The sequence below is a fragment of the Durio zibethinus genome, chromosome 15, assembly GCF_047325235.1.
Source record: "Durio zibethinus cultivar Kanyao isolate XHJ-2024 chromosome 15, ASM4732523v1, whole genome shotgun sequence".
NCBI lineage: Eukaryota > Viridiplantae > Streptophyta > Magnoliopsida > Malvales > Malvaceae > Durio > Durio zibethinus.
The window spans coordinates 1,681,662-1,692,111 of record NC_143176.1 but is presented as its reverse complement, the minus strand read 5'-3'; the positions used below and the strand labels follow the sequence as shown (position 1 = coordinate 1,692,111).

At 43.6% G+C, this 10,450-nt stretch overlaps 1 pseudogene; it reads right to left on the bottom strand.

Moving 5' to 3' along the window:
- Positions 1-6,637: 6,637 nt before the first annotated feature.
- Positions 6,638-8,047, bottom strand: LOC149514501 (25S ribosomal RNA; annotated as a pseudogene).
- Positions 8,048-10,450: the final 2,403 nt, after the last annotated feature.

Here is a 10,450-nt window from a genome sequence, read left to right as displayed (position 1 = left end):
AACTAGCCCAGAATAGTAGTATGGGCAGGACTAAAGGCTCAGGTACATTGTTCCTATTTGATAGAATTGAACTAGGCCTAAGTGCAAGTGTTATGCCCTGGACGGGCACACTAGGCACAATTATAGGAGTCAGCATGCAAGGCCTTGAAGGTAAAGCTAGAGCACCCATACAGCCTACAGGCCAGCTCGTAAGGCTAAGGTCTGGCTTGCATGATGCCCACACCACATCTAGTAGGGCCTAAGATGAGAGATACGTAAGGGGATCTTTTAGAAGATCACAGGATCAGCATGAGCCTTTTGGCAGATCTGGTTGACCTTAAAATTAGGAGTTAGAATCCTAATTGATTGTAATCTTTGTAATTCTTTGATTTTAGCCTTGATTCTAGGGATTTAGCCATAAGTGTAGCTGAAAGCCTTAACTATAAATAGAGGGCTACTCCACCCTCATTTGTACACCATCATACACTTCTGTTTTAGTGAATACAAAGCATATTCCAACACGTTATCTTGTTTTCCTATTTCTCTCAAACTTGGACATTCAACCTTTCCCATTGTTCTAGTTCCCGCACGCTGGTGTTTTAGGCTGACTTAGGCTACAAGGAGGTGATTCCATGCCTAAGGCCACATAAATTCTGAGTCTAAGGTCAGAGCTCATGATAGTTGGTATCAAAGCAAGTTCAGTTTTACGTGTTTGTGTTGTTCAAGTTAGATCATAGTCGAGAAGATGGCATCCCAGAGTGACGTTGCTAGCCAACAACCAAAGGCCTAAGAGTAAGGGCATGGAAGAGCCAAGAAGGCCAACTCGAGAGACATCTGGTCTACCATGGATGGTAGGCTGGCTAAGGTGGAGGTGAACATAGGTGACATGCAAGAGAAGCTTGAGGATGTGGAGACTCACATTGAAATGCTAGACTTCATGTGGTAGAGACCATACGTGATGGCATGGAGGCCATAAGTAAGAGCATAGAGGAGCTCACCAGTGAGCTCATTACTTGTAAGACTGCCATTAGGAATGGTATGTTTGTTGGAGTGTCTAAGTCCATGATGGATGTTCCCAAGCCTAAAGAGTTCAAGGGAACTAAGGTAGTCAAGGAAGTAGACAACTACCTATGAGGTATGAAGTAGTACTTCCAGGCTATAGGCATGTAGGATGAAGTAATAAAGGTAAGCATCGCTGCTATGTATCTCACTGATGCAGCCTTATTATGGTAGAGGCACAGGTGTGATGATGTTAGGTGTGGGAGCACCAAGATTCAAACCTAGGCAAAGTTTTAAAAAGAGTTCAGGGAGAAATTTTACTAGGAGTATGCTGATGATAAGGCATGGGCAAAGTTGCACAGGCTGAGCTAGCAAGGGGACATAAAGGAGTATGTCCAGAGATTTTTTGAACTGATGCTATAGATCTCAGATCTAAGTGAAAAGGATGCCTTATTTGCTTTCATGGATAGGCTGAAGTCGTGGGTAAACAATGAGTTACAATGGAGGGGAGTTCATGACTTGGCTAAAGTTATGACTACTATTGAGTCCTTGATAGAGTTTAAGCTTTTGAACAAGTTCAATTCTTCTAAGCCTAAGGTTAAAGGCAAAGATGAAAATGACCGAAAGAAGCAGTCTAAAGGGAAGGACTAATTTATACACCTGCTACCTTATTTGGATATGGTAGCCATTGCTCAGGCTCCTTCTTTAGAATTGAATCCTAATTCTCTGTCACCTATTACCACCATAGTAGGCCACTATCCTACCATTGAAAGTGGATAAGGTAAAATTTTGAGTGATGTGTCATTGGCACAAAGGCTATGTGATTCATCAAGTTATCATGAATTATCAAACTAATAGGCAAAACCCACTTCAACCTTTTTTCTAATAAATGCATCTTTTTCAAAAGTTAAGGTTTGTTGCCTATATTAGCTCTAGAATTATTATGGTTATCCGAGTAATAGATACCATTAATCAAACTATAATTGATTTAATGAGCCATTCACAATTACACAATCTGAATTAGTTCATAGTTTCACATGCATGGCTTAATCTTTGAGACAAACATATCGCTACTAGCCAAATCAACTAGATAGCATTCTTTCAAGATGTTGGCACTGCATGGGCCTCAACACACCAACGAGTAGTGGAAAGAGCCAACATAGAGCATAAGCATCATGCATGTCGAGCACGTAAAATGCATAGCATCAGATGAATAGGGGCCAAGAGCTTGTGCCCACAAAACGTTCCATATCTAAAAGCACGATTCAACACCAGTGCACCAATGTGGCCATGAAGGTTTAAGAGGCATGCTTAGGACATGGGGCACAATTGAGGTTTGACCCATAGCCGTTAAGGACACAAGATGGATGTAAGATTGAAAGACGTCTTATTTCTATTGATTTAGGTATGTAGCATAAGATCCTAATTGTGCCCCTAAGGTATGATGACCATATAATGAGAGTTAAAAAGGATGATAGGTCGACAATTTTATGCATCGAGTATAAAGCCTGCCAACACACATAACCATAGCACCACTCATATGCCCATTACGTACAAGTGCCAGCATCCATGCACATCGGTCCAAAACTTCTTCTAAAAAAATTTTTGAAAAATCCTGAACTGTGAAAAATTTTAAAATCATGAAAAATAGAAAGTAAGTCAGCGTGCCATGAAACTTCACAAGAAGGCTTAGGGGACCATTATATGAATTTACAAGCCATAAAAATGGCATTGGCATGGTAAAAATATGAAGATGTGTATGAACCCACTTACTGCTCGATCATGCATAAGGTGCATAGCCCGAGACTAAGGTACCCATGCATGGTGCGTGGCTCAACATGTTGAGGGAACTATCCATACCAGGGGCTAGCATGTGCTAATGGTGGTCGAAGCATGTGTCGATGGTGGTCGAAGCATTTGTCAAGACCAAGGGCCAATATGTCCTAATGATGGTTAAGGCATATGCATGTGTCATGGTACATATACTAGTCCAGGCATAGAGGTTCTCTCTAAGTCGAAGAGTAGTTCTAGCTCTAGCGAAAGAAGGTCAGAAAACCAAGGAAACTAGGCCTTGAGGTATACTAGAGGTCCAAGTCACAAGTAGTTAGCCTAGAATAGTGGAACGGGCAGTGATCAAGACTTTAGTGCCTCAAGCCCAGTGTTTACATTTGATAGAATTGAGCAAAGCCTAGGTATGAGTGCTGGTGAGCATTATATGAATTTACAAGCCATAAAAATGGCATTGGCATGGTAGAAATATGAAGATCTGCTTGAACCCACCTACTACCCAGTCATGGTTCACATGGTGCACGGCTCAAGCTTAGGATAACTATGCTTGGTACATGACCTAGCATGTACTGATGGTGTTCGATGGAACTACCTGCATAAAAGGCCAACATGTGTCGATGGTATTTAAAGCATATACCAAGACTAAGGGCCAACATCTCCTGATGGTATTTTAAGTATGTATATGTGCCACGGACAACAAGCTATCTAGGCCTAGGGGTCTTTTTAAATTAAAGATCAATTCTAGTTTTAGCGAGATAGAGTTGATAGCCAAAAAGACTAGGCCTTAAGGCGTACTAGAGGTCTAGATCATGGGAAACTAGCCCAAAATAGTAGTATGGGCAGTGATCAAGACTTTAGTAGCTCAGGCATACTGTTAAAGTTTGATGAAATTAAGCCAAGCCCAGGTGCAGGTGCTAGCGAGCATTATATAAATTTACAAGCCATAAAAATGGCATTGGCATGGTCGAAATATAAAGATGTGCCTAAACCCACCTACTGTATGGTCTAGGTGCACACGATGCACAGTTCGAGCCTAGGATACCCATGCTTGGTATGCAACCCACCATATGCTAATGGTGTTTGAGGAAACTGCCCATATGAAGGGCTAGCATGTGCCAATGGTGGTCGAACCTCATGCGAAGACCAAGGCCAACATGTCTTGATGGTGGTCAAGGCATGTGCATAGTTCATAAACTAGGTAATGGCCAAAGGTTCTCTTTGAGTCAAGGAGCAATTCTAGTTCAAGTGGGAAAGGGTTTAATTGCTTGGGGGACTAGGCCTTAAGGCCTAATGGAGGCCCAAGTCATGTGGAACTAGCTCAAAACTATGGTATGGGTAGTGATCAAGACTTCAGAGGCTTAGGCATGGTGTTCAGCTTTGGCAGAATTGAGCTAGGCCTAAGTGTGGGCATTGGTAAGCATTTATGTGAATTTATAAGGTATAAAAATGGCATTGGCACGACAAAAATATGATGTGCCTAAACCCACCTACTACCCAATCATGGTGTGCATTATGCATAGCTTAAGCCCAAGATACTCGCGAGTGTTGTGTGGCCTAGCATATATCAATGGTAATTGATGAACTACCCACACAAAGGGTAAGCATGTGTCGATGGTGGTTGAAGCATGTGCTAAGACTAATGGCCAACATGTCCTAATGGTTGTCAAGGATGGGCTTGCATCAGAGTTTGCAAGCTGGTCCAAGCCCTGAGGTTTTCTCTGAGTCAAAGAACAGTTCTAGTTTTAGTAAGATAGGGCCTGAATGGCAAGGGGACCAGGCCTTAAGGCCTACTTGGGGCCCAAGCTATGGGGAACTAGCCCAAATAGTGGTATGAGTAGTGATCAAGACTCCAAAGGCTTAGGTATGGTGTTCAGGTTTGGTAGAATTGAGCTAGGCCTAAGTGCTGGCACTAGCTTATATGAATTTACAAGCCATAAAAATGACATTAACATGGCAAAAATATGAAGATGTGCCTAAACACACCTATTACCCAATCATGGTGTGCACAGTGCAAGACCCGAGCCCAGGATACTTATGCTTGGTGTTTTGCCTAGCATATACCAATGGTGGTTGAAACATGTATTGAGACCAAAGGCCAACATGTTTCAATGGCATTTGAGGCATGTGATGTTCCATGGTAGACAAACTGGTATAGGCCCATAGCTTCTTTTTTAGTCAAAGAGCTATTCCAATTCAAGTGGGACACAGTTTAATAGCTTAAAGGACCATACCTTGAGGCATACTAGAGGTCCAAGTCATGGGGAACTAGCCTAAAATAGTGGTATGGGCAATGATCAAGACTTTAGTGGCTCATGCATGATGTTTAGGTTTGGTAAAGTTTAGCCAAACCTAGGTGCGGGCACTGGTGAGCATTATATGAATTTACAAGCCATAAAAATGGCATTGGCAAAGTAGAAATATGAAGATGTGCTTGAACCTACCTACTGTTTGATCATGGTGCGCATAATGCATGGTTCGAGCCTATGATACCTATGCTTGGTACGCATTCTAGCATGTGTCGATGGTGGACAAATCATGTGTGAAGACCATAGTTCAACATGTCCCAATAGTGGTCGAGGCATGTACTTGTATCACCTGCAAGCTGGTCCAAGCTTAAGGGTTCTCTCTAAGTCAAAGAGTAGTATTAGTTCTAGTGGGAAATGGTTTGATTGCCAAGTAGACCAGGCCTTAAGGCCTACTAGAGGCCCAAGCCATAAGGAAATAGCTTAGAATAGTGGTACGGACAGTGATCAAAACTCAAGAGGCTTAAGTATGATGTTTAGGTTCAACAGAATTGAGCCAGGCCTAGGTGTAGGCCCTAGTTAGTGCTTATGTGAATTTACAAAACATAAAAATGGCATTCACTTTGCAAAAATATGAAGATGGGGCTAAACCCACCTATGGCCTGATCATGGTGTACATTGTGCTTAGCCCAGGGCTAGGTAACTCGCATGTGGTGTGTGGCCTAGCATGTGTTGATGGTGTTTGTGGAAACTACCCACACAAAGGGCTAGCATGTGCTGATGGTGGTTAAAGCATGTACAGAGACCAAGGGCCAACATGTCTTGATGGTGATTGAGGCATGTGCTTGTGTCATAATTTACAAGCTAGTCCAAGCCCATAGGTTCTCTCTGGTGAAAGAGCAGTTCCTATTCTAGCAGGAAAAGGGTTTGATTGCCAGAAGGACTAGGCCTTGAGGCCTATTGGAGGCCCAGGTCTTAAGGCACTAGCCTAAAACAATGGTGTAGGTAGTGATCAAGACTTTAGAGGCTTAGGCGCAGTGTTCAAGGTCAATGGAATTAAGCTAAGCCCAGGTATGGGTGCTAGTGAGCACTTAGATGAATTGATAAGCCATAAAAATGGCATTGGCATGGAAGAAAAATTAAGATGTGCCATAACCGTCCTACTTTCTAATCATGGTATGCAAGGTGAGCAGCCTGAGCCTAGGATAGCTACATGTGGTGTGCGACTTGGCATGTGCCATGGTGTTCAAAGGAACTACTCATATAAAGGACTAGCATGTGTCGATGGTGGTCAAAGCATGTGCCAAGACCAAGGGCCAACATGTCCCAAAAGTGGTCAAGGCATGTGCATGTGTCACAGTTCACTAGTTGGTCCAAGCCTAGGGGTTCTCTCTAAGTTAGGGAGCATTCTAGTAAGATAGGGTCCAACTACCAAAAGGACCAAACCTTAAGGCCTACTGGAGGCCCAGGTCATGGGGAACTAGCCTAAAATGATGTTATGGGTAGTGATCAAGACTCTAAAGTCTTAGGCACATTGTTTAGGTTTAACAAAATTAAACCAAGCCCTGGTGCAAGTGCTAGTGAGTGCTTATATGAATTTAAAAGCCATAAAAATGGCATTGGCATAGTAGATGTGCCTAAACCCATTTACCACTAGATAATGGGGTGCATGTTGTGCAACCCAACATGTGTTGATGGTGTTTAAAGGAACTGCTCGCACAAAGGAATAGCATGTGCCCCTATGATAGGTCAAAAATCGAGTGATGGGCACATGTGTCACTTCTAGCTTGGATTTTGACTTAGAGTCATTCAATAATAATCTAATGCATGGTAGCTTTGTGCCACTAGCTCTTTAACCAAGCACAATGATTAATTGTGTAAATCAACGGTTCTTCTCATACTAGGTTGAATTACTATCATGATGCTACCATTAGTAGGGTAAAATTAACTTACCTCATGACAGTCTAAACCCAGCTCACATTCCGTAGTGGTGGGTGAACAATCCAACACTTGGTGAATTCTGCTTCACAATGATAAGAAGAGCTAGCATCAAAGGATCAAAAAGTAACATTGTTATGAATGCTTGGCTACCACAAGCTAGTTATCCTTATGGTAGCTTTTTTGACACCTCTAGCTTCAAATTTTGAAGGTCTAAAGGATCTATAATCCACACTTTCATGGTTCATTTTTATACTAGAAATTAGAATCAAATGAGCCTTTATCCTTTTGTTCCATGTGAGATTTTTGTTCTTAATGAGCTCATCTTGGGACACCTACGTTATCGTTTAACAGATGTGCTACCCTAGCCAAAATCCCCACTTGACAATGTCTTCTACCCATATTGATTGACCAAGGCTAGCCTTGGGTCTAAAAGAAGGGGTCATGCCTCACCTCTAATTCATGGAATAAGTAAAATAACATTAAAAGTAGCGGTATTTCAATTTCACTTGAGGCCTCCCATTTATCTTACACCTCTTAAGTCATTTCCCAAAGTTAAACTATAGTCAAGCTCAACAAGGTTTTCTTTCCCCACTAATTCTTCCAAGCCTATTCCCTTGGCTATGGTTTTGATTGATAGTAGATAGGGATAGTGGGAATCTCATTAATCCATTAATGTGAAACACTAATTAGATGATGGGGCATTTGGCTACATTAAATGGGTCATAGTTACACTTGTCATTTACCCATGCTTGTTTGAATTTCTTCACTTTGACATTTAGAGCACTGGATAGAAATCACATTATGTGAGCATATGCAGAAACCATTGCATTGATTTGTTTTAATTAAATAGTTGGATTCCCTTTGTCTATACCAGTTCTAATTTGACTACTCTTGCCTAGGAAAAGCCCTCGAGAGAGCAATTCCTAGTTCCTTTAACCAGTGCATGGCAACCTGCTCTCACTATAAGAGTAGATTGACTAGTGTATCGGTAGCTGATGGGTTTAAGATTGGGACCCTCGTGCCTAACCCTTAGAGCCAATCCTTTTCCCAAGGTTATGGATCTATTTTGCGACTTCTTTTGCCTATATTGCTCCATCGACTAGAAGCTATTCACCTTAGAGACCTGATGCAGTTATAAGTTTGATTAGACATGGATGGCACTTGGTCCTCTAGATTTTCAAGAGCCACCAAAGGAACACTTGACACCATAATATGTGTGGTGCTCTTTTGGTCGTTGGACCCTACCTCCAACTAAGCCATTTCCAGTGTAGGTAGGCTATTAAACAAAAAAGATAACTCTCCCTAAGGCCCCTATCGACTTCTTCAAACTCCCTAATGTTGTTGTTAGCTACTGCATCCTGATTAAGGAATTTTAACCTAAATCCCTTTTAAAACTCATGCTAGACATGCTATCAGACGAGCTTCCCTTGTCTCTTAGGATCGACTAACCCATGTGCAAGTGCCATTCACATGGAACCTTTCCCCTCTTTGGCTTTCAAAGTTTTCATTTGAATATTGGCTACTACCACCAAGATCAGCATCGATGGTCACTCCACCTAGGTTCACAGCGAGGTTTTGCGATAACTGTTATGTCATCCTACTCATTGAGGCTTGGCCCTTGCCCTAATAGTTGGGTATAGGTCGCATGCTTAAGCGTCATCCATTTTTTGGATTAGTTGATTCGGTAGGTGACATGTTTCACATTCCTTAGTGGATTTTGACTTCTATGACCACCATCATGCTATCTTAATCGACCAACACCCCTTATGGGTTTTAGGTTAGAGCATAATTAGGCACCATAACTTGGCTTCTAGTTCATCTTGTATCACCAATTTAGCAGACCGAGGGTTGCGTCAGCAGGATTGACAGCACGCAGGGGGGACCAGGGCCGATCCCTAGCTTGCGCATTCTACCTCTCCGGATGGTTGAGCGCCCACACGCATGTTTTATGGGTTGACTTAGGCATACGAAGTTCATTCCCAGTCTAAGATCGGATCGGACCAAGGGTTACGGTAGTAGGACCAGTAGCAGGATCGAACGCATGTAGGGGGGATCGAGCCGATCCCCAGCTTACGCATTCTGCCTCTCTGGCCGGCTGAGCGCTCGTACGTTCGTTTTGTGGATTGACTTAGGCATACGGAGTTCATCCTTAATCTAAGCATACGGAGTTCATTCCTAATCTGAGATCGGATCGGATCGAGGGTTGCGGCAGCAGGATCGATAGCACGCAGGGGGGATCGGGCTGATCCCCAGCTTGTGCATTCTGCTTCTCTGGTCGGTTGAGCGCCCGCACGCCTGTTTCGTGGGTCGGCTTAGGCATAGGGAGTTCATTCCATGTCTAAGCCCCAGTCGGATTGAGGGTTGTGACAGCGGGACCGGTAGCACACAGAGGTGGATCGGGTCGATTCTCGACTTGCGCATTCTACCTCTCCGGCCAGCTAAGCGCCCGCACACTCGTTTCGTGGGTTGGCTTAGGCATACGGAGTTCATTCCATGTCTAAGCATACGGAGTTCATTCCCAGTCTAAGAGTTTGAGCCATGGTGCACATGCTGGGCTCGGGCATGTGCTGGTGCCGCATCGTCAGAGCATCATCGGAGAGGCTAATCTGCGGCATTAGGGGTTCCGGCTATTGGGGGGCCGGGGGTTGTGCGCACATGATGTGCGATGGGTGCTGGTACTTGGCCCTTATATTGGCCCCCTATCCCTCATCAAACCTCGAGAACTCACACCCCCTTCAAGAGCATTTGAGATTTTATAAGTTTGCTGCCAATAGCCATTAAAGTGTCTGAAATGGGGACACTTTTTTCAAACGGTCACAAAATCTTCTCCACTTCGAGTTTTTAGCTGAATGTTTTTACGCATGCCAAAAAAATTACAAGGATCACCTCTACCAAATTTGGGGACAAAACTCTTTCTAAAAATATTTTAAAAAATCTTGAACCACAAAAAGTTTGGAAAATCGTGAAAAATAGAAAATGGGTTATCTTGCCACGAAACTTCACATGAAGGCTTAGGGGACCATTGTATGAATTTACAAGCCATAAAAATGGCATTGGCATGGCAGAAATATGAAGATGTGCTTGAACCCACCTACCACTCGTTCGATCCCCGACTTGCGCATCCTGCCTCTCTGGTCGACTGAGCGTCCGCACGCTCATTTCGTGGGTTGACTTAGGCATACGGAGTTCATCTCCAGTCTATGCATACGAAGTTCATTCCTAGTCTAAGATCAGACCAGACTGAGGGTTGCGACAGCAGGATCGACAGCACAAAAGGGGGACTGGGCCTATCCCCGGCTTGCGCATTCTGCCTCTCCGGCTGGCTGAGCGCCTGCACACCCATTTCGTGGGTTGGCTTAGGCGTAGGGAGTTCATTCCATGTCTAAGCCCCAGTCGGACCGAGGATTATGGTAGCGGGATTGGCAGCATGCAGAGGGGGATCGGGTCGATCCCCAGCTTGCACATTATGCCTCTCCAGCTGGCTCAGCACCCAAACGCTC